At 41.8% G+C, this 20,606-nt stretch overlaps 1 long non-coding RNA gene across 7 annotated transcripts in view; it reads left to right on the top strand.

The window, feature by feature from the left end:
* The first annotated feature begins 1,130 nt into the window (after positions 1–1,130).
* Positions 1,131–20,606, top strand: part of LOC122563749 — a 30,626-nt gene continuing 11,150 nt past the window's right edge. The window contains exons 1-5 of one of the 7 annotated variants that reach the window (XR_006315711.1): positions 1,132–1,172; positions 7,940–8,016; positions 10,148–10,394; positions 14,279–15,016; positions 18,948–19,591. This is a non-coding gene — a long non-coding RNA (uncharacterized LOC122563749). Of the gene's footprint in view, positions 1,173–6,254; positions 6,395–7,939; positions 8,017–9,693; positions 10,395–14,278; positions 15,017–18,947; positions 19,592–20,606 lie in introns of those variants that run through there. The other 6 variants (XR_006315712.1, XR_006315713.1, XR_006315714.1 and 3 more) reach the window with 6 other exon arrangements.

Below are 20,606 nucleotides of genomic sequence, written 5' to 3'. Positions count from 1 at the left end.
CATTGTTTTTACCTCACTAATGTTCTGTACAGCCTCAACAAGACACCCCAACCCCTAGAGGGGAAAGTGAGGACTGCAGATGCCAGAGATCAGAGTTGAGAGTGGGGTGCTGGAAAAGCACAGCAGGTCAGGCAGCATCCAAGGAACAGGCGAATCGACATTTCAGACAAGAGCCCTTCGTCAGGAATCCTGAATCCAGTTTCCTGATGAAGGACTTATGCCTGAAACGTCGATTCTCCTGCTCCTCAGATGCTGCCTGACCTGCTGTGCTTTTCCAGCACCACAGTCCTGACCCTAACCCCTGTACTCAAAGGTCTGAGCAATGAAGGCAAAAATGCCTTGTTAATCACCATGTCTACTTGTGATGCAAACTTCTAAGAATAATATACATGGTTCGTGTTTCCCTATTCTCTGTCTATCCATTTGTCCATCTAAATGCCTCTTAAATTTTGCTGTTGTAACTGTTTCCACCTCCTTCCCTGGTAGCACATTACAACTACACTCTGTTTAAAACATGTTCCACATAGATTCTCAATAAACCTTCCCCTCCCCCACCTTTAATTTCACCCGAGAGTTGAATATTTCAACTGAAAATGCTCATGTTCTTCACAGCAGGATAAACACCTCTAAGCCACATAAAACTGAACCACAATCTTACAGCCAGTTTGCACATACACACAATCACGTAAATGAACAATAATTGTCACCAACCTCGAATCCATGTTCTCAATTTTTCATTTATATTTATTGCGATGGATGTTTGATAATTTTAAAAAGTGACAAACTATAGCAAAATCATTCCATTCCATTACTTAATCAACTGACAATATTTTAGTTAGATACAAAACACAAATTACTTACGTTTCAAATAAGGAAGTCAACAGTACAAAGATTTTTGCAGCACTAAAAACCTTTACCAGTCAATCCACGTATGTCAAATCACATGATCTACTTCATGAACCCTAAAGCTTTGTACTTCTACCCTCTCTCTCTCACTAGGATTGGAGAGTTTGAGTTATAAGGAGAGGTTAGGTCGGCTGGCACTTTTTTCTTTGGAGCACAGGAAGTTGAGAGGTGACCTTATCATGTTTGTCACATCATGAGGGGTATAGATATGGTGAATGGCTGGTGTCTTTTCCTGAGGATTTCAAGACTGGGAGCATATTTTTAAGGTGAGAGGAGAAAGATTTTAAAAAGACATGAGGCGCAATTTTTTTTTAACAGCAAGTGGTTAGTATGTGGAAAGAAATTCCTGAGGAAGTGGTGGATGCAGTTATGATTACAACATTTAAAAGACATTTGGATAAGTACATAAATAAAAAATGTTTGGAGGGACTTGGGACAAGCATAGGAAGGTGGGACTATTTTAGTTGGAATTATAGTTAACATTGCCTGGTTGGACCAAGGGGTCTGTTTCAGTGCTGTAAGTTTAGCATTGGCTTAAATGCGTCTGTGATATTTAACTCCACCACACAATGCTTTCTAGCATTATAATCATCCTGAGTAGAACTTTCTCCTGAGCTCCAAAGTGGATTTGCTGATGACTTTAACTTGTCTTTATTATAAAAGCTACTTTTGAATTCTGAAAAGTGGAAAGGTCAACTCTATGTTTGCTGAATCAAAACTTTTCAGAATTGTCCAGCTCGCCATTGAAACACTGACTTACTTCTCCCATTTCTTAAAGCAAAGGAATCCCAACGTGCTGAATGTAAGGCTGAGCTTGCCACACTTGGAAAAGAATCCTGCACCCGTTAAGAATGGTTGTGACCCAGTGCAGATGTTGACTGCACCTTCCTGTATTCTCTGAGCAGGGCAGTGTGAACCGGCAAAGGAGTAAATGAAGCAAAGCTGCTGTTCTGAGTTTGCTACATGGGCGCTGAATTAGCTGATCCAGCTAGTGCCCCCAATTTGTCACTGCCCCCAATTTGTCGCTGCACAATCAACGATCATCCCTGCTTCAGACAATGCAATGATTTTAGCTGGAAATTTAGTCAGTGAGTGTAAGGACAAGATTTGGCTGTGAAACCTTCTCAGATAATTTCCATTCCTCTGGATGGAAGGCTGTTAACTCCCTTTGGAATCTGAATTCCTAAGTAACATCCTCAGCACAGAACGATAAAAGCTGGTGGGGTGGGTGGGGTGGAATCAATTCAGCAGCGACTTTGCACCTAAGGTTTGACAGCGACAGACTGTGCTTTTACGCAATAAGTTGTTAAAAAAAGCAGGATGAAATTAATCTAAACGAATAACGGTATCGAGAACAATCATATGCGTTAGTTTCAATCAACTAAATGACTTACTTTTAGAAACAGGAGCGATTTCTGTTCTGTACACTCAAACCTTTTCTGTCCGAAGTTGCGAAAGCGAAAAACGGGAAGTTTAGCGAGTAGAAACCAATTAGCCACTAACTGATCTCAGCTCTGGTCCAACTAACGTCAAGATCAGTGTGGTGCTGGAAAAGCACAGCAGGTCAGGCAGCGTCCGAGGAGCAGGAAAATTGACATTCATTCCTGATGAAGGGTTTCTACCCGAAATGTCGATTTTCCTGCTCCTTGGATGCTGCCTGACCTGCTGTGCTTTTCCAGCACCACTCTAATCTTGACTCTGATCTCCAGCATCTGCAGTCCCCACTTTTATCTGGCCCAACTAGTCCATGCTGACCTATCCTAAATTAATCTAGTCCCATTTGACAGCATTTGGCCCATATCCCGCCAAACCCTTCCTATTCATATACCCATCCCAATGCCTTTTAAATGCTGTAATTGTACCAGCCTGCACCACTTCCTCTGGCAGCTCATTCCATACACACACCACCCTCTGTGTGAAAACGTTGCCCCTCAGGTCCATTTTAAATCTTTCCCCTCTCATTTAAGCCTGTGCCCTCAAGTGTTGGACTTCCCTACTCTGGGGGATAAAACTTTGGCCACTCATCCTATCCATGCCCCTCATGATTTTATAAACCTCTATAAGGTCACCCCTCAGCCTCCTACACTCCAGGGAAAACAGCCCCAGCCTGTTTGACCTCACCTTTGAGGTTAAAACCTTCAATCCCCGCAACATCCTTGTAAATCTTTTCTGCACCCTTTCAAGTTGCACAACGTCTTTCTATAGAGGTAGACTAGAATTGAACGCAGAATTCCAAAAGTGGCCTCACCAATGTTCTGTACGATCACAACATGAGATCCCAGCTCCTACACTCAATACACTAACCAATGCAGGCAAGTGTGCCAAATGCATTTTTCACTGCCCACTTTACCTGTGACTCCACTTTCAAGGAGCTATGTCCCTGTATCCCTTTGTTCAGCGGCTCTCCTACCACTAAGTGCATGAGTCCTGCCCTGATAGACCTTACCAAAATGCAGCACCTCGCATTTACCTAAATTAAACTCCATTTGCCACTTCTCGGCCCATTAGATAAAGGTCCCATTTTACTCTGAGGTAACCTTTTTCACTGAGAACTACACCACCAATTCTGGTGTCATCTGCAAACTTACTAACCCTTCCTCCTATGTTCACATCCAAATCATTTGTTTGAATGACAAAAGCCATGGACCCATCATGGATCCTTGTGGCACACCATGGTCACAGGCCTGTAATCCAAAAAGCAATCGTCCTCTGTCTCCTACCTTTAAGCCTATTTTGTATCCAAATGGCTAGCTCTCCCTGGATTCCATGTGATCTAACCTTGCCAACCAGTCTACCATGCCTTGCCTAACTCTAAATAGACAACATCCACTTCTCTGCCTTCATCAATCTTCTTTGCCACTTCTTAAAAAAACTTCATCAAATTGGTAAGACACAATTTCCCACGCACAAAGCCATGTTGACTGTCTCTCATCAGTCATTGCCTTTCCAAACACATATAAACCTTATCCCTCAGAATCCCCTCCAACAATTAACCCATCGCTGATGTCTATTTTCCTTAGTGCCTTTCTTAAATAATGGCACATTAACCACGCTTCAGTCTTCCAGCACCTCACTTGTGGCTATCTAATGGTATAAATATCTCAGCAAAGGGCCAGCAATCACTTCCCTAACTTCCCACAAAGTTCTGAGATGCACCTAATCAGGTCTCAGGAATTTATCCACTTTTGTGCATTCTAACATATCCAGCACCACCTCCTCACTATTATGGACACTTTTCAAGATATTGCTGTTTATTTCTCAAAGTTCTCTAGCAATCTGTATCTTCTTGATATAAATACTGACACAAACTAACTCATACACACCCAGTATAGCCATGTTTGCATCATCCTAATCCATAGAGACCTTGTCAGAGAGTGGTGCATAATTCATACACGCTGTACCTTGCAACCTGCTCTGTATGGGCACTCTTCAGTTTTCCTTCATTTATTTTGCTATCTTTTCAAACACCACAAAGAATGACTCAACATCCTTTCACTCAAATTTTGGTAGAGCCTGCCCAAATTTAGATATTTTCTTATTGGACTTCAGATTATGCCTAGGGCTTTCCTCATCGCAGCCTAATTCCAATCGCAATGGAAGATCTTCAATTTAGTAGCCAATGGGTTGCGGTTAGGTCTTTGCTTGAGTTAAGCATTCTTCTTTTTAGAGTATTTACGTGCTGTTTTCCCATTCATGGAGGATAAGAAAGACAATCTTTAATTGCAGACTTTCTGGATGCCTGAATTCAATTGTCCCTTCTCAGGCCTATGACAGACTGTAACTTAAAAATACAAATCCTGTTGCTTGACAGTTTTTCAACCCAAAGGCATCTGATGCCAGCTTACCTCATAAAATCTCAAATCTACTTTCTCTAAAAGTTACCTGATCTTATGTAACAATAAATGAAAATCACACAGAGCTACTTTTGATCACTGAGTTGCAAAAGATTTTTAAAAAGGTATATTCTCTGCAGTTCAGTGGTGTCCAAACATTTATTTTTTCCCAGTTCATATTCCAAAGAAGACACATAGTCTTTATAACTGTGACCTTTTCAGTCTGAGTTATTATGAGGGCTTTTTGTGTATTGGTGTGAGTTTGTCAATTACTTTAAAAGCTGTTGCTAACATGGGCCTGTTAACCTGTTAACCCGTGCCAATTTTAACATAATGGTTGCTTTGAAATTAATACTTTCCATATGTTTTGAGCATTTATAACCGACCGAAGATGATTTTTGAAGACATTGTTGACTTGCTCAAGTTCTGCGTAGGTGTGAGACCCAATGCTCCATGCATCAAGCCAAGTACAAAAGGTATGTTACTGTCTGACTGCATCACCCAATGGAGGAGTTACTTAATTTGTAAATGTATCCCTTGAAAACCAAAAGTATTCCATGAAAATCAGCCAGTAGTCATTGAGAAAATCTGAAAATCAGCCCTTGGGGAAATAAAATATTATCTTGAACCCTGAGAGCTTGAATAGATTACACTATGAGATGAAGATTATAGAAGGCAGAACAGTCCCAACAGAACTAGATGCAGAAGAATTCTAACTGGTATTTTTTAAGGTTGCCAATGAATATGAGGTAAAATAATAGAAGCAAAGCAATAGTAACTGGATTGTTGAAGAGAGTTTGGAATTTGTTCTGAGCATCCACTTTTACAAACCTATATTTATGTGTCATAGGACAAGCATAGGGCCTCCTAAGCTAACTGCAAAACTTTCAGGACTGTGTCTATTTCTTGAGGCACAAGTGAATCCCCAGTTAAATCCCATGGTTGTGATTTTGTACAATTAAATGAAACAGATTCAATTAAATACACAGTACCCAATGCACACTTTAATCTAAAATACAAATACTTCCACCATAACCCATTTAAAGGACACAAAGGTATTGATTTCTGTTCAGATCTGGTATACCCCATTCTATCAAACACTATCTTTTTCAACATTTAGAACTAATCCATAACACTGCTACCTTTATCCAGCTTGAACCTCTAATCCCCTTTATCTATCACCTCAGTGCTCACAGTTCTGCATTAGCTTCTAACCTGGCGCTGCTTATCTTTTAAATTCTCATACTCATTTGTAAAACCCTCCATGGCTTCACCCATCCCTATCTCTATAATCTCCTTCATTGCCAGGACTCTCCAAGACTCCTGCATTCTTCCAATTAATACTGCGGAGTTATGGGTTCAAATTCCATCAGAGCAACTGGTGGAATTTAAGTTGAGTTAAGAGCAATCTGGAATTAAAAGCAGGTCTGACCAATGTTGACCATGAAACTATCACCCATTGTCATTAAAATCCATCTGGTTCATTAATGTCCTCCAGGGAAGAAAATCTGCCATCCATACCAGTTCTGGCCTCCATGTGACTCCAGACCAAATGCCACATGGTAATGACATATTCAAGTAGCTGATGAATCTGTTTCTCAAGGAAGAAGAATTAAAGGAATTATGTCAAAACTTGCAGGACCCTGTTGAAAAAGGTATATTTGTTTGTGAAAAACCAGTTCTGCATGTGAGAAAAACCCAAATGGAAAGCAGAGAAAGCTGAAAGTAGATTTCATAAGTGAAGGAAATGATTATATTTATTTATTGGTTTTTATTTCCATGAGAAAGTCCAAAATTCATCACAGTGGGTGGTGCAGAAACATGATAATGGCCCCTCCAAGGGTGAACAGAAAAGGCCACTTCTTTTGACTGGACAAATTTATAATTACTGCTAAAAAGGCAGCAAAAAAGTAAAGGGGAAATTACAGATTGTTGGAGCAAGGAATGATTAATGTAGACAGTATTGCACTTCTTTGAAGGAAGTTTGGATAAGTAACTGAAACAGAATAAGACACATTATTGTTGTGTTGCCATTGCCTTACCAGACCATAGGAGCTGCTGTCACATTCAAGAGAAGTGACTGGTGGTGATTTAACCTGAGGACCACCAGACTTCAGGTAAGGGAAAAGGTTGAGAAGGAGAGTCCTTCATGGTAACCTCAAACCAGTGATGGGAATTGAACCCATGCTGTTGGCATCACACTGCTCTGAAAACCAACAATCCAACTGAACTAAACCGCTTCCCACTTCAGACACATAGCCATTGAATGAGGGAGTGGGAGTGAGATTGCTTTTGAATTACTCTAATAAAGAGCCATTTTTTTGTGTTGTTAACTTGTTACAATAGACTGAAGGATGGAATTCTATCAGATTCTAAACAGAAGAATATTTCAATATGTGGTCAGTTCAAATTTTCCACAGTATATAATCATAATGTTATTCTTCAGACCCAAGTTGTAAATAGAAGTAATTCAAGGAGCAAAGAGTATTTGGAGGGAGGGATGAATTCTACTTGTACTGTAATGTCTTCACAGGTCAGAAAGTTTGAAGGACAGTTGGGTGTGCATCGTAAAAGTTACAGTCTGTCTATGCCATAATGTGGTGACAACCTCGAGCTTAAATAATTTTAAAAGAGAAGAAGAAACATGATGATGCATTAGTTCATTCTTCCAGTGTAGCATCCAGCCTCAATTTAATGCCTCTTACGGCTTTCAATTTGTTGAAAATGTAGAATTATATGGGAAGAAGCTATCCTAACGGACGATAAAACTCATGGTTTTAATGCATATCAGTGAAAAACATAAGATTTTATGACTTGAAGATGAGGCATACTGGACTGAAAGTGTTAACTCGGTTTTTCTCTCCACAGATATTGTCAGAGCTGCTGAGTTTCTCCAGCACTATCTGTGTTTTATAAGGCATGGGCCATGCAACCCTCTGCACCAACCTTTCACTTGTGCTCCCTCTACCCAATATCTCTCCCTAACCTTTAATACCCTTCATAATTAAAACTCCATTCAACTTTGCTCATTTTACTGACTGTGCATGTTTTGAAGCTTATCTTGCTTTCAACACTGACCAATGGACTACAAGGTGATTTTTTTTGCATGCCAGAAATAATCTGGCTATTTGCACTGAGTAAAACATCTTCATCTAATTCTACCTGACATTGCTGCTGCTACTATTATATCTCCTGGGCAGGTTCAGTGCAATAAGTGGACAACCTCATGTTACCTTCTCGAGCTTTGATTCTTCTCAAGGGACAGCTGGATTTTCAGGTATGATGTCCCATGAATCCAAAAGTTCAGGAACATCCAAAGTTTTAGATTCGAGTAAATGAATAGCACATATGCTAGTTTACTTTTCTGTAACTATATTCTGAAAGAGGACAGTAAACCAGGGTAAATATTGAAATGAATCAATATGTCATCACAGATATCTAATTTAAAAATAGTTTATCTGCCATTTACTTTAATCTCTTTAATATCAAATTTCATCTTGTCAGTCTATATCATTGAGGGAGTGAAATTCTTGCTGTTGAGCTGTCACTCCCCCTAAGGAGAGTTCACTCTGTTTGTCTATGTCTAAACTTCCATCTTGGTGGTTCAGTACTGTCTTATTTTACACATTCTTTCTGAATGTTTCCAGCTTCATTTTGAGGTGCAATGTTGCAATGCTGGGACTGATATGTATTTGGTGTCTGTTTAATGAAGGATGCTTACAACTGTAAAAGCAGGTCTGCCTGATAGAAAGCCATAATTGTTACAATTTATGTACAAAGCCTGTATAATTTAGTTTTTATTATAGCAAATTTTAGCATTCATCTGGGCATCTTACATTGTATTTTCTTAGCCCCAAATTTATATGGAGGACAGTAAACCAGGGTAAATATTGCAAAGAATCAATATGTCATCACAGATATCTAATTTAAAAATAGTTTATCTGCCATTTACTTTAATCTCTTTAATATCAAATTTCATCTTGTCAGTCTATATCATTGAGGGAGTGAAATTCTTGCTGTTGAGCTGTCACTCCCCCTAAGGAGAGTTCACTCTGTTTGTCTATGTCCCTCCTGTTGGGTCTCCCACAGGAAACTCTGGCCTGTGTTTGATTTTCTGTTTCACTGCAGCAGACTGACCCTGACATCCCTCTAATGTACTCACAACTCACGATCAAACTGGTTGGCTTGGGTACTCAACAGTGGAGTTCCTTCATGGCTTACACCATGCCCAGTTCCTTTATGCACTTGCTAGTAGTATATTTTCTGATTACGTGTTTCAACTTCATCTCTTGTGATTCTGGGATACTTTATTTACCGTAGTTGATTGATTTCTTCCTGCGACTGTGTACTCTGGCACGGATCTTTTCCTATACTTTATTCAGCTTCTGGTTTGACTCTGCCATTTGATGGTTTAGTGTCTAGATATGCCTTATGCCCATCACAAGCTACTCACTAGCAGAATGCTAACCGTTCTGTACTTGCCCTGGCACTGTTGATGTGGAAAGTGCCATGCTCATTATTAGGCAACTTTCAATTGTTGCTTTAATGATTCCTCAACTTATTGCATTTGACACCCACTTCCTGTTAAAGGAACTGAACTAGATTCAGGGCACAGAGGTTGTGTTAATATTTCCAAACTGCATTTCCCACAAACCATACTGAAACCAATACTCTGAAGTAAAGCAAAAAGACATTTTGGTGCAAGGAGTCCACACGGAGGCCATTGCAAAGTGAAACCTAACATTTGGAAGATAGGAGGGAGAATTTCAAGGGGGAGGCTACTGTCATTCCAAGGATTCTGAATGGGAGTAATACTGGGAACAAGACTGTAATCTGGGCTCATGCTCATAAGGAACAGGCTTTGGTCATGTGATCCAGTAATACCACTGGGGATGGGGGTGTGGGGTGAGGGTGGATACAGAGGTGGGGGTGGGTGCAGTGCTTGGCTGCTCTGTGACATCATTCCTAAGTGCTGTGTGATTGGATCCTGGATCTTTTGTGATGTCTTTTGTAGACAGGTGTGTTCCCTTGGTTACCCCCCAACAATGGCAAATAAATATAGGAGGAGCTGGGAGGAGAGGACAGAGTCCATGAGTTCAGTCCATACCAATACAGAATACAGGGCAGTTCCCAATTGCATTCTTGCATCCGTTCACTCATGCATTAATACAAAAGTTGGAACACAATGCAAGGACAATGTAAAGCAGACATTCATGAGTGTAGCAAAAGATTGCATATTGGATGTTTAAAATTATATCCCTGTATAGAATCACACCCGTAAGTATGAGCATTTGTACATTCATAAATTAGGGGCATCCTAATCCAAAGTAACACAAAGTAAGTTATTGAACCAAGTATCATTAATTGAAAACATGTTCGACTGATATAACAGATGAATTTTATCTCAGGAGTATCCCAGGCTGAGTTCTGAAAAATGAGAGAGAAGACAAAGCATCTTCACACCAACTGGAATTGAAGAAATATCTCTTGATTCACAGAGGAGACCTAGTAGGACCATGATTCTTGGTGTCAGGGACAAGATGAAACGGGAAGATTCAACAATGTTTCAAGAGGTCTATTAAGAGTGTTATAATCCAGATTTTGCCACAGTCAGAATCAAACAGCCAGTGGATGTTGGCCAACATCTACAATAAGGTTTGTTTTTGAATACAGCTGTTTACATTTATCTTGCTCATGCATCATCTATGGGTGCTTGACATTTCAAGGATTTTGAGCCAATATTCAGACCATTCTGAACCTGTTTGTGTCCTCCATTTGGTAATGTCAACTGTAAACTGTGTTTAACACATGTTTGCTGATTTTGCTGTCCTTAACCAATCAATCTCAAGAGCTTTTACAATACATAATCGAGTTGTACTTGTCCTGGGAGTATCTGATGATCATTATGTCCAAATATTGGGAATGTTTGAATGCTCTAGTGCTTGGCCTTCCACCTTCCACATTTGTGCTTATACCTTAACTGATGCCCAATTTGCAGTTTCCATTTATCCATCACCCTACTCATTCAGCTGATATGATGGTGATGGATAGAATAAAAAAGGTTCAACCAGGAGTTGGAAGGTATGAGACTTTACTTATAAACCCATCAGGATTTTGTTAGAGTGTCCAAATGAAGGATTGACCATTTTTCTTTATGATATCACTTGGAGATATGTTTGCATCCCTGGTTACCCACAAACAGTGTGAACATTTGGTGTAATGCATAGCAAGTTTACTTGTGGGATCAGGGTTAGGGTTAAGGTTACATGCATGTTGCTGACTGAAGCTATGGATAGTGATGGTAAAGGCTCCAATGTTCTTTCCATTCCATGGCCATCCAAAAATCACTCCCATTCTTATCCTTAGCACATGTAAGATAGATTTACAAGCTGATGCTCAACTTTTTTGTTTCGCACCCTCAACTTGTTCAGAGGTAGGACTTAGTGCTGGCTGGAGGGTGGGTTCCTTGCCCATCGGAGGACACTCCCACAATGCAACACCAACCAATCTCCCACAGCTTGTTCTTCCCAACCCGTATCCCTGGGCAACCCAGCTTCTGGCCAGACCCTGCCACACTGACCCACATACAATTTCCATCCTTGTCTCAAGGCTCAATGCCTTGCCCCCAGCCTCACTGTCATCCAAAAAAATGGCGACTGCACCCGAGGCGGGGGTGGGGGGGCACTGCTGGGATACGAATGCTGCCAAGCATCTGACGAGCTGGCAGCTCAAGGTGGCAGGGTGTCCTAATAGTAATGGCAGACATTCCATCTTAAACCAGTTAAATGGCATTAATCAAGCAGAGCCAGGGCTCTCTCTGCCTCTTACCCAAGAAGGTGGATGCGCAATCAGCTCCGAGAGCATAACCACCTTGTGTTCAACAGGCATATCATGCTTTAGATTATAAATTCATAGAAAATAAAGCACAGAAGAGGCCATTCAGATTATGATTTCTGTAGCAGTCCTTTAATGCAGATGTCCAATTGATATCTGTGTAAATTCTTCCCCTCCAAGAAATTAGCTAATTTTCCTGAACGTTGATACCAAACTTTCCACTATCTATCTGGATAACAAGGATATTATTTAAACTGATTTTGAACATTTCTATCAAATCTCCTCTGACCTTTCTTTGTCCATTCACATTCCCAGTACCAACCTGAATGTGTTGCATAGACAGAGATTGGCTTGAGACTGTGATATAGTACAATCACAGGAGAAGCCCCTGGAATGAAGTACTAACTTTGGAGGAAGATTATTGATCTTTATAACACCATTCAAGAATGGAGGGAGAGTGAAAATGGGATCTAGAGTGGTTGGGAAAGTGATCCATTCTTTCCTCAAGAAAGTCCAACCAAGTTCTTAGGAGATCAGTACCAGAGAGTATCATGTGTCAATGGAGCTGTAAGAGCTGATGTCATTGATCAACTAATTTAGAAAGCTTTCACAATATACAATGCATAATTTATAATTTCAATTTAGGAGATTGTGTTTGACAATCATATTTGAGTTTCTTGAGAAAATAACTAGTTTATAGGGTAGCTCTACTACACTTGGATTTCAAAAGAAACATTCAATAAGGTGCCACACAAGATGCTAACACACAAGATAACTGTGGGCTGCACAGTGGCACGGTGATTAGCACTGCTGCCTCACAGCGCCAGAGACCCGGGTTCAATTCCCGCCTCAGGCGACTGACTGTGTGGAGTTTGCACGTTCTCTCCGTGTCTGCATGGGTTTCCTCCGGGTGCTCCGGTTTCCTCCCACAGTCCAAAGATGTGCAGGTCAGGTGAATTGGCCATACTAAATTGCCCGTAGTGTTAGGTAAGGGGTAAATGTAGGAGTATGGGTGGGTTACGCTTCGGCGGATCAGTGTGGACTTGTTGGGCCGAAGGGCCTATTTCCACATTGTAATGTAATCTAATAAGATGGAGATGGGAGGAATACATCAGCATTAGCAGATAATTGGTTAATAGGCAGGAAGTACAGAGTAGGGATAACAAAACAATTTCAAGTTGGCTGTCGATGATTAGTGGAGTGCTGGAAGGATCAGGGCTGGATCCTTGGTTAGTACAATCCACATGAATGATCAGCAAAGAGACAGAAAGCAAAATATCTTGGTTTACTGATGATACATACCTAGATGAGAAAGTATGCTTTGAGGAGGGCACACATGAGTTACAAAAAGTTAGCCAGATTAATTCAGTGGCCAGCAAAATGATAGATGGAGTTATTTACTTTGGTCAAGATTGGAATTTAGCTATGGAACTTAGAAATGTTGATTGCCAGAGGGATTGATGTACTTGTACAAGGAATACAGAGTTAGTATGTGTGACAATGCTGCTCCTTTAACAAGGTTATGTTGTCCTTGTTTTTTCTTTCACGAGGGGTTGTAAAGTCAGAGGTTCTGATATGTCTGGGTTAATCTACTGAGAATGCTTTTAAGTCTTTCTTTAAAACCTTGTACAAGGGGAGTGGCCAGTTCTCCCAGCTCAGCTTTTCTCTGGTTTGATTTGGCTTAAGAAAGCTGTTTTGTTTGCAGCTGCTGGTGAGGTTTTAGCTGGGAACCCTGAGAAGCTGCTGAATCCGAAGAAACATCTCCATGTTGATCCTCTCTCTCTCTGACATCGCTCCTTTAAGAACCTGTGTTCAATTTTACCTTTTTTGCCCAGAGGGTATTTTTGGGGTGTTGTAAGTATTTGGAACAGCATCATTAAGTTGCAATAGAGTCAATTGGGTTTTCAAAAATATTATGTTGTTCTATATTCTATTCTCTTTTGTTTGTGCATAGATAAATTCTGCGTTGTTTAAAACTGAATGGTTGGGCCAGCTGTATCACTCCTGATCCACACACTATCCACCTGCTTTCAAAAACCAGAAACATTAGGGTCTGGGCTACCTTCTTCAAGGGGCATGACCTGGTCCATAACACATGCAGGAACACCAAGTAGTTCAGAAGGCAAATGGCATTGACCTTTATTGCATATTAGAGTACAAGAATAAAGACGTCTTGCAGGCGTTAATGAAGCCACATCTGAAATTATCTTTGTGGAATTTTAATGTCTTAAGAAGGATACACTTGCATTGAAGGCAATACAGATTGTCCATGTGATGAGAGGGTTATCCTATGCTGATAGAACGAGAAAATCCAGCTTGTATTCTGCCGCGTGTGGAAGATGAGAGATCAACTATAAATATGCTGAAGGGACTTGGAAGGGTGGGTATTGATTGATGGTATCCCCTGGCTGGGGAATCAGAAAGATCAGGGAGCAGACTCAGGATAAGGGGTTGATTAAATTTAATGAAGTTCTCTGACCCTGAGGGTGGTGGGTACTCTATCATTGAATATATTTACGGCTGAGACAGAGAGTTTGTTCTCTCAGGGAACTGAGAGCTATGGAATTGTGTGGGAAAATGGGTGTGAATCTTAAGACCAGCTAAGTATAGCAGGCTTGGTGAACCAACCAGTCTGGTAGATACTAGTTGATTTCTGCTCCCATTTACTTTATTATTTACTTGTGGTTGTTTTTGGCATGTTGCAGGTACATGACAACCAACTGAACGAATTTCCCACCCATGACCTCGTCAATTCTCTTCAAAGATTTCTGGGACTGTGGAAGACACAACAGACGGGCAACAAAGAGGGAGGACTCAGGGAGTCGTCAATCAGTTGTCTCTATCTGTTGCTGCTCCGAAGCTGATGGAGAGAAGGATATAACGGCAGTTCTGCAGCAATGAAATATTGATCAGTAGGAAGATCCAAATTGTTAGGCGCACAGTGACATTTGATCCCATAGGAAGGGAAGAAAGATGGAATGAAGTGATCTGTAATAAATGGAATGTTGAAGCACGAATGTTTCCGAATTGAACAAGCAAACCAATTACTCTCAGTCTCATAATATTTCACGACTGCTTATGGAGTGGGTTGTCCCAATGAGATGGCTATCCTGTGAAGCTCACCATTTGTTCCTGATTTGTTTAGTTCAGAGTTAGTTCCTTTGGGTGTGTCAGTTAGCTCAGTTGGCTAGAGTGGGCTACAGAATGGAGTTAATGGGTTCAAGCAACATACAGGTTGTGGTGGTCTACTTCCTCTTCTGACTTTGATTTGATTTATTGTTGTCACATGTACCTAAGTATGGTGAACATTATTGTTTCGTGAGTAGAAGCAGATCATAACATACAAGGACAGACCGAGGCATACAGAGTTACAGCTGGACAGAAGGTGTACAAAAGCAAAATCAACATTAGATTTGCAATGTGAGAGGTCCATTCAGCAGTAGGTAAGAAGCTGTTCTTGAACGTGTTGGTTCGTGCATTCAAGCTTTTGTATCTTCTGCCTGATGGAAGAGGTTGGAAGAGATTATAACCGGGGTGAGAGGGGTCTTTGCTGATATTGGCTGTTTTTCCACGGCAACAAAAAGTGTAGATGGAGTTAATGGAGGGCAGATTGGCTTACGTGATGGACTGATCCTGGCATCAGAGAGTCAATACACCATTCTGATTTTTCGCTACTAGCCACAGAAACGTCTATCTGTGCCTCTGACGAGAGAGTCCCTAACATAATCGATCATTTAGAACCTGACGTACCCCTTGTTACATTAGAGCCAGTCCTGATACCAGAAATGTGGCTGTTTGTGCTACAGTCCCCTGAGAGTGCATCACCCCCTACCTTTTCTAAAACTGCATACTTGTTTGAAATGGGGATAGCCAGAGGAGACTCCTGCACTACCTGCCTCTCTCTCCTACCTTTCCTGGCAGTAACCCATCTACCTGACTGTATCTGTGGCTTTTCTCCCTTCCTATAACTACCTTCCATCACAACCCCAGCTCGTGTAAATTCCTCATTGCCTCAAACCGCCACTTCAACTGATCCATGCAATCTGATAGGATTTTCAACCAAAGGCACTTCCTGCAGACATAATCATCAGTAACATGGAAATTCTCCAAAACCTTCCACATTTGACAGGAAGAGTACATCATTCTGCTAAAGGCCAACTTTGCACTTTAACAATCTATAGACCCAGAAAATAGCGCCATCTTACTGCTCTAAAAAATTCTGTTCCAGGATAAATTAGTAGCTATGTTTTATATTTTAAAATTATAATCAAGGGACAGATCTCTATAAAACATATAACCAAAAAGAACCCAGTATACTCATTATTAAAAGAAAGACTTAAAAACCATGCACTTATCTGCTCTTGTGCTCTAAGCTCTCCTACAAAGGTTTCTCTAAGGTCAGCTGGGAATTTCACTGTTTGTCAGAGATATAGAGCATGAAAACAGTCCCTTTGGTCCAACCCGTCCATACCGACCAGATATCCTAAATTAATCTAGTCCCATTTGCCAGCATTTGGCCCATATCCCTCTTAATCATTCTTATTCATATACCCATCCAGCTGTCTTTTAAATGGCAGTTCATTCTATACATGCATTACCCTCTGCATGAAAACGTTGCCCTGTATGTCCCTCTTAAATCTTTCCTCACTTACCATAAACCTATGCCCTCTACTTTTGGACTCCTATTCCCCAGGGAAAAGATCTTGACTATCCATGCCCCGTGTGATTTTATAAACTTCTGTAAGGTCACCCCTCAGCTTCTGACACTCCAGGGATAACAGCCCCAGCCTGTTCAGTCTCTCGCTATAGCTCAAACCCTCCAATCCTGACAACATCATTGTAAATATTTTCTAAACCCTTTCATGTTTCACAACATGCTTCCTACCGCAGGGAGAGCAGAATTGCATGCAGTATTTCAACAGCGGTCAAACCAATGTCCTGTACAACTGCAACATGACTTGCCTCTCCCTACACTTGGGGATAGTAAAGACTGCAGACACTGGAGAGTCAGAGTGGATAAAGAGTGGAGCTGAAATAAGCACAGCAGCTCGGGCAGCATCACAGGAGAAGGGGAGTCGACATTTCAGGTTGGAACTTTTCATCAGGACTGGAGAGGGGGAAGGAGGCTGCAAAGTAAATAGAGGGAGGGGGGCAGGTGGAAAGGTAGGTGGGAGAGTCTTAGGTGAATGCAGGTAGGTGGTGATTGTAATAAGTCAGTGAGAAGGGTGGAGCAGATAGGAAAGAGGGAAGATGGACAGGTTAGGTAAGGTTAAGGGGGCAATGCAGAAAGGGAGGGCTGGATCTCGGATGAGGTGGGGGGCTTGGGGAGATTTGGAAGCTGGTGAATTCTATGTTAAGGCCATATACTTGTCTGCTCCCAAGGCAGAAGACGAGGTTTACTTCCTCCAGCTTGTGTGTGGCCTTATTTTGACAGTGGAGGAGGCCCAGAACGGACATGTCTGGGGAATGGGAAAGGGTGTTGAAATGGCTGGCAACCAGAAGATGGGGTTGATTGGAGCATTGATGTTCCCTGAACTAGTCTCTGCGCCTGCCTTGATCTCTCCAGTGTAGAGGAAACCACATCGGGAGCAAGGGATGCAATCAATCAGGCTAGAGGAAATGCAAGTGAATCTCTCCCAGACTTGGAATGACTCTTTGGGGCCTTGGATGGAAGAGGGGAGGGTGTAGGAGCAGGTGTTGCACATGCTGTGGCCACAGGGGAAGGTGCCAGGAGATGGTGGTGGGGAGTGTGGATCTAACCAGGGAATCACGGAGGTAATCATCCCTGTGGAAAGTAAATATGCGTAGGGAAGGAAATATCATTTTGGTGATGGTGTCAGACTGCAGGCAGTGCAAATGGTGGGGGATTTGGAGATTAGTGGGGTGGAATGTGAGGACCAGGGGTCTCTATCCTTTCTGTGGTTAAGGGGTGAGGAGGGGGGAGTGGGGTTTGACGGCAGAGGAATGGGAAATAGAGGAGATGTGGTTGAGGGCATTGTTGATCAAGGGGGAGGGGAAATTACTGCCCTTGAAGGAGGAGGACATCTAGGATGTCCTGAAGTGGAATCGGTCATTCAGGGATCAGAGATGGTGGAGGCAGAGGAATTGGGAGAGTGGGATCACATTTTTGTTGGGGGGGGGGGCGGGGTGGTGTGGGAGGAGATGCAGTCAAGGTAGCTATGGTTCCTGACAAATCTTCCTACACCTATACTCCTCTACTCAATGTACTGACCTATAAAGGAAAGCATACCAAAGGCCTTCTTCACTATCCTATCTACCTGCGACAGCACTTTCAAGGAACTATGATCCTGCACTCCAGGTCCCTTTGTTCACCAACACTCGCTAGGACCTTACCATTAAGTGTATAAGTGTTGCCCTGATTTGCCTTTCCAAATTGTTACACTTCACATTTATCGAAATGAAACTCCATCTGCCACTCCTCGATCCACTGGCCCATCTGATCAAGGTCCCATTGTACTCTGATGTAACCTTCTTTGCTGTCCACTACATCTTCAATTTTGGTGTTATCTGCAAAATCACTGACCATATCCCCTATGTTCACACCCAAATCACTTATATACGGAACAAAAAGCTTCCTTGTGGCACACTGCTCCACATGGATATGCTGAATTTCTTTAGCATCCTGAGGAAGACGCATTGTTGTGCCTTCTTGACCATCGCATCAACGTGAGGGGACCAGAACAGGTTATTGGTGATCAGCATTTCTAGGAACTTGACGCTCTCAATCCTCTCCACCTCAGCTCCCTTGATGTACCTCCTTTCTTCTGTCGTCGATGACCAGCTCTTTTGTTTTGCCAACATTGAGGGAGAGATTGGTATCTTTGCACCACGATACCAAGTGCTCTGTCTCCTTCCTTGCCCCACACTCAGAATAGTGCCTGTCAAAACTAAATATAAACAATTGTCTCTCTCTCTCGCTCTCTAATGAGAAATGCTCATGGTCTGGGAAATTATCTTTTCTTGCATGTATTACGTTCCCGCTCCAGGTCAATAACATGGAATCGACCAATGTATTGGCTGCAGTTAACACCGAGTTAAAAAGGGCCTTTTCTAAAGCTGAGTCATAACTCTCTGAGGTGCAGTGCCAAGCTTTGGCCCACTTAATTAATATTACTCTCAATGCTGAGTCAGATTGGGGACAGTTAACTCTGGGATAGTTTGACATTTCCATTGAAAACTTCACTTGATCGATTGAAAATCCAGTTTTTGGAATTTGCTCAGGTGAATACTGATTCCGTCCAGTGACACCAATTGACCCTCAGATCTGTATCAGTGACAGACTGTCTGAACTCTAAATTCTCAACACAGATTGATTCCATTCAGCTTTCTCTTATCTCTTTTTTCTGCTGGCAGACTTCCTATTTTGGACAGTCTATCACTAGCTGGAGGAACCACATGGATGAAATAGAATGTCATTGATGGTGAAAGCAGTTTGTGAGGACACATCTCCAGGGACAAAGAACAGAGCAATTGTGGATCAGTCTGAAAGGTTGGATCACAGATAAATGGACTCTAGTAATTACAATATTTAAATGGTAATTTGCTTTCAAGCTATTGAATGGATATGTTTGCTTTGTAGGGCTTGTCTCATCCAAAATGTTACATTTGAGCGAGTTTCCCAATCCAGGTGATTAAGAAGACCTGTGTTATGTTATCATGGTGCATTTCATATAGAGAGGTTAGTGATGTCCATTTCTAAATACTCAAAAAAGTGACAGCAAAAATTGGGCAAAGTCTGTAGAAAGAGAGATGGAGAATTAAGTGAGTCTAAAATTGAGACATGAAGTCCAGTAAAAAAGAAACACAGTTAAGAAGAGAGAAGCTATTAAGAAAGCTGAGAAAAAGTGAAAAATAGACAAAAGGAAGCATAAAATAGGAAAGAAGGGAAACAAACTAGCACAGAGGAAAATGGAAAGGAAAGATACCCGAACTAGAGGGCATAGGTTTAGGGTGAGAGGGGAAAGATATAAAAGAGACCTAAGGGGCAACTTTTTCACACAGAGGGTGGAACGTGTATGGAATGAGCTGCCAGAGGAAGTGGTGGAGGCTGGTACAATTGCAACATTTAAGTGGCATCTGGATGGGTATATTAATAGGAAGGGTTTGGAGGGATATGGGCCAGGTGGTGGCAGGTGGGAATAGATCGGGTTGGGATATCTGGTCGGCATGGACGGGTTGGACTGAAGGGTCTGTTTCCATGCTGTACATCTCTATGATTCTATGACTCTATGAAATGACAGTCATGTAAAGAAAGCTTGTGGGAATTATGATCAGGAGAAGATGTGGTTCCTATGGGTTACTCACACCCAGCGTCCACTGCAAAACATGATGGTTTGTGAGTGTATAGCTCATACTTACTGGCAAGGAAGACACCTTCTTCACACAGGAGTGTAACCTACTGTGTTAAATACATGTAAATATCAGTGCTGTACAGGTAGTTCTCATATAAAGCGTGTTTCGGTCGCGCAATTTGTCACCGAAGAATTAGGGAACGGTATTTTCGAGAACGCTTACCTCTGTTCGCAATAGTGTGATTCCAGCAGCGATCGTTTTGCACACTTCATTCTGTGCATGCATTGATGTCAGCACTGAAGTCTCCACGCTGTTCTGCACATGTGCCGATGTCAGCTGCTGTCAGAGCATGTGAGAGGTACAGTACCAAATATTGAGCAGCTTCATCTCTAACATTAAACTAGTGAATGTAGATTGCTCTCCCTCTGAGGCAAGAATATTCTTGTATAATTCCTGTATAAGAGTTGAAAAAGCACAGCAGGTCAGGCAGCATCCAAGGAGCAGGAGAATCGACGTTTTGGGCCTGAGCCCTTCTTCAGGAATGAGGAAAGTGTGCCAACCAGGCTAAGATAAAAGGTAGTGAGGAGGGACTTGGGGGAGGGGCGTTGGAAATACGATAGGTGGAAGGAGGTTAAGGTGAGGGTGATAAGGTGAGGGTGATAGGCCGGAGTGGGGGTGGGGGCGGAGAGGTCAGGAAGAAGATTGCAGGTTAGGAAGGTG

Source organism: Chiloscyllium plagiosum, chromosome 27 (genome assembly GCF_004010195.1).
Source record: "Chiloscyllium plagiosum isolate BGI_BamShark_2017 chromosome 27, ASM401019v2, whole genome shotgun sequence".
Classification (NCBI taxonomy): domain Eukaryota; kingdom Metazoa; phylum Chordata; class Chondrichthyes; order Orectolobiformes; family Hemiscylliidae; genus Chiloscyllium; species Chiloscyllium plagiosum.
The sequence above is the reverse complement of the archived record's forward strand: the minus strand, read 5'-3'. Positions and strand labels throughout refer to the sequence as shown.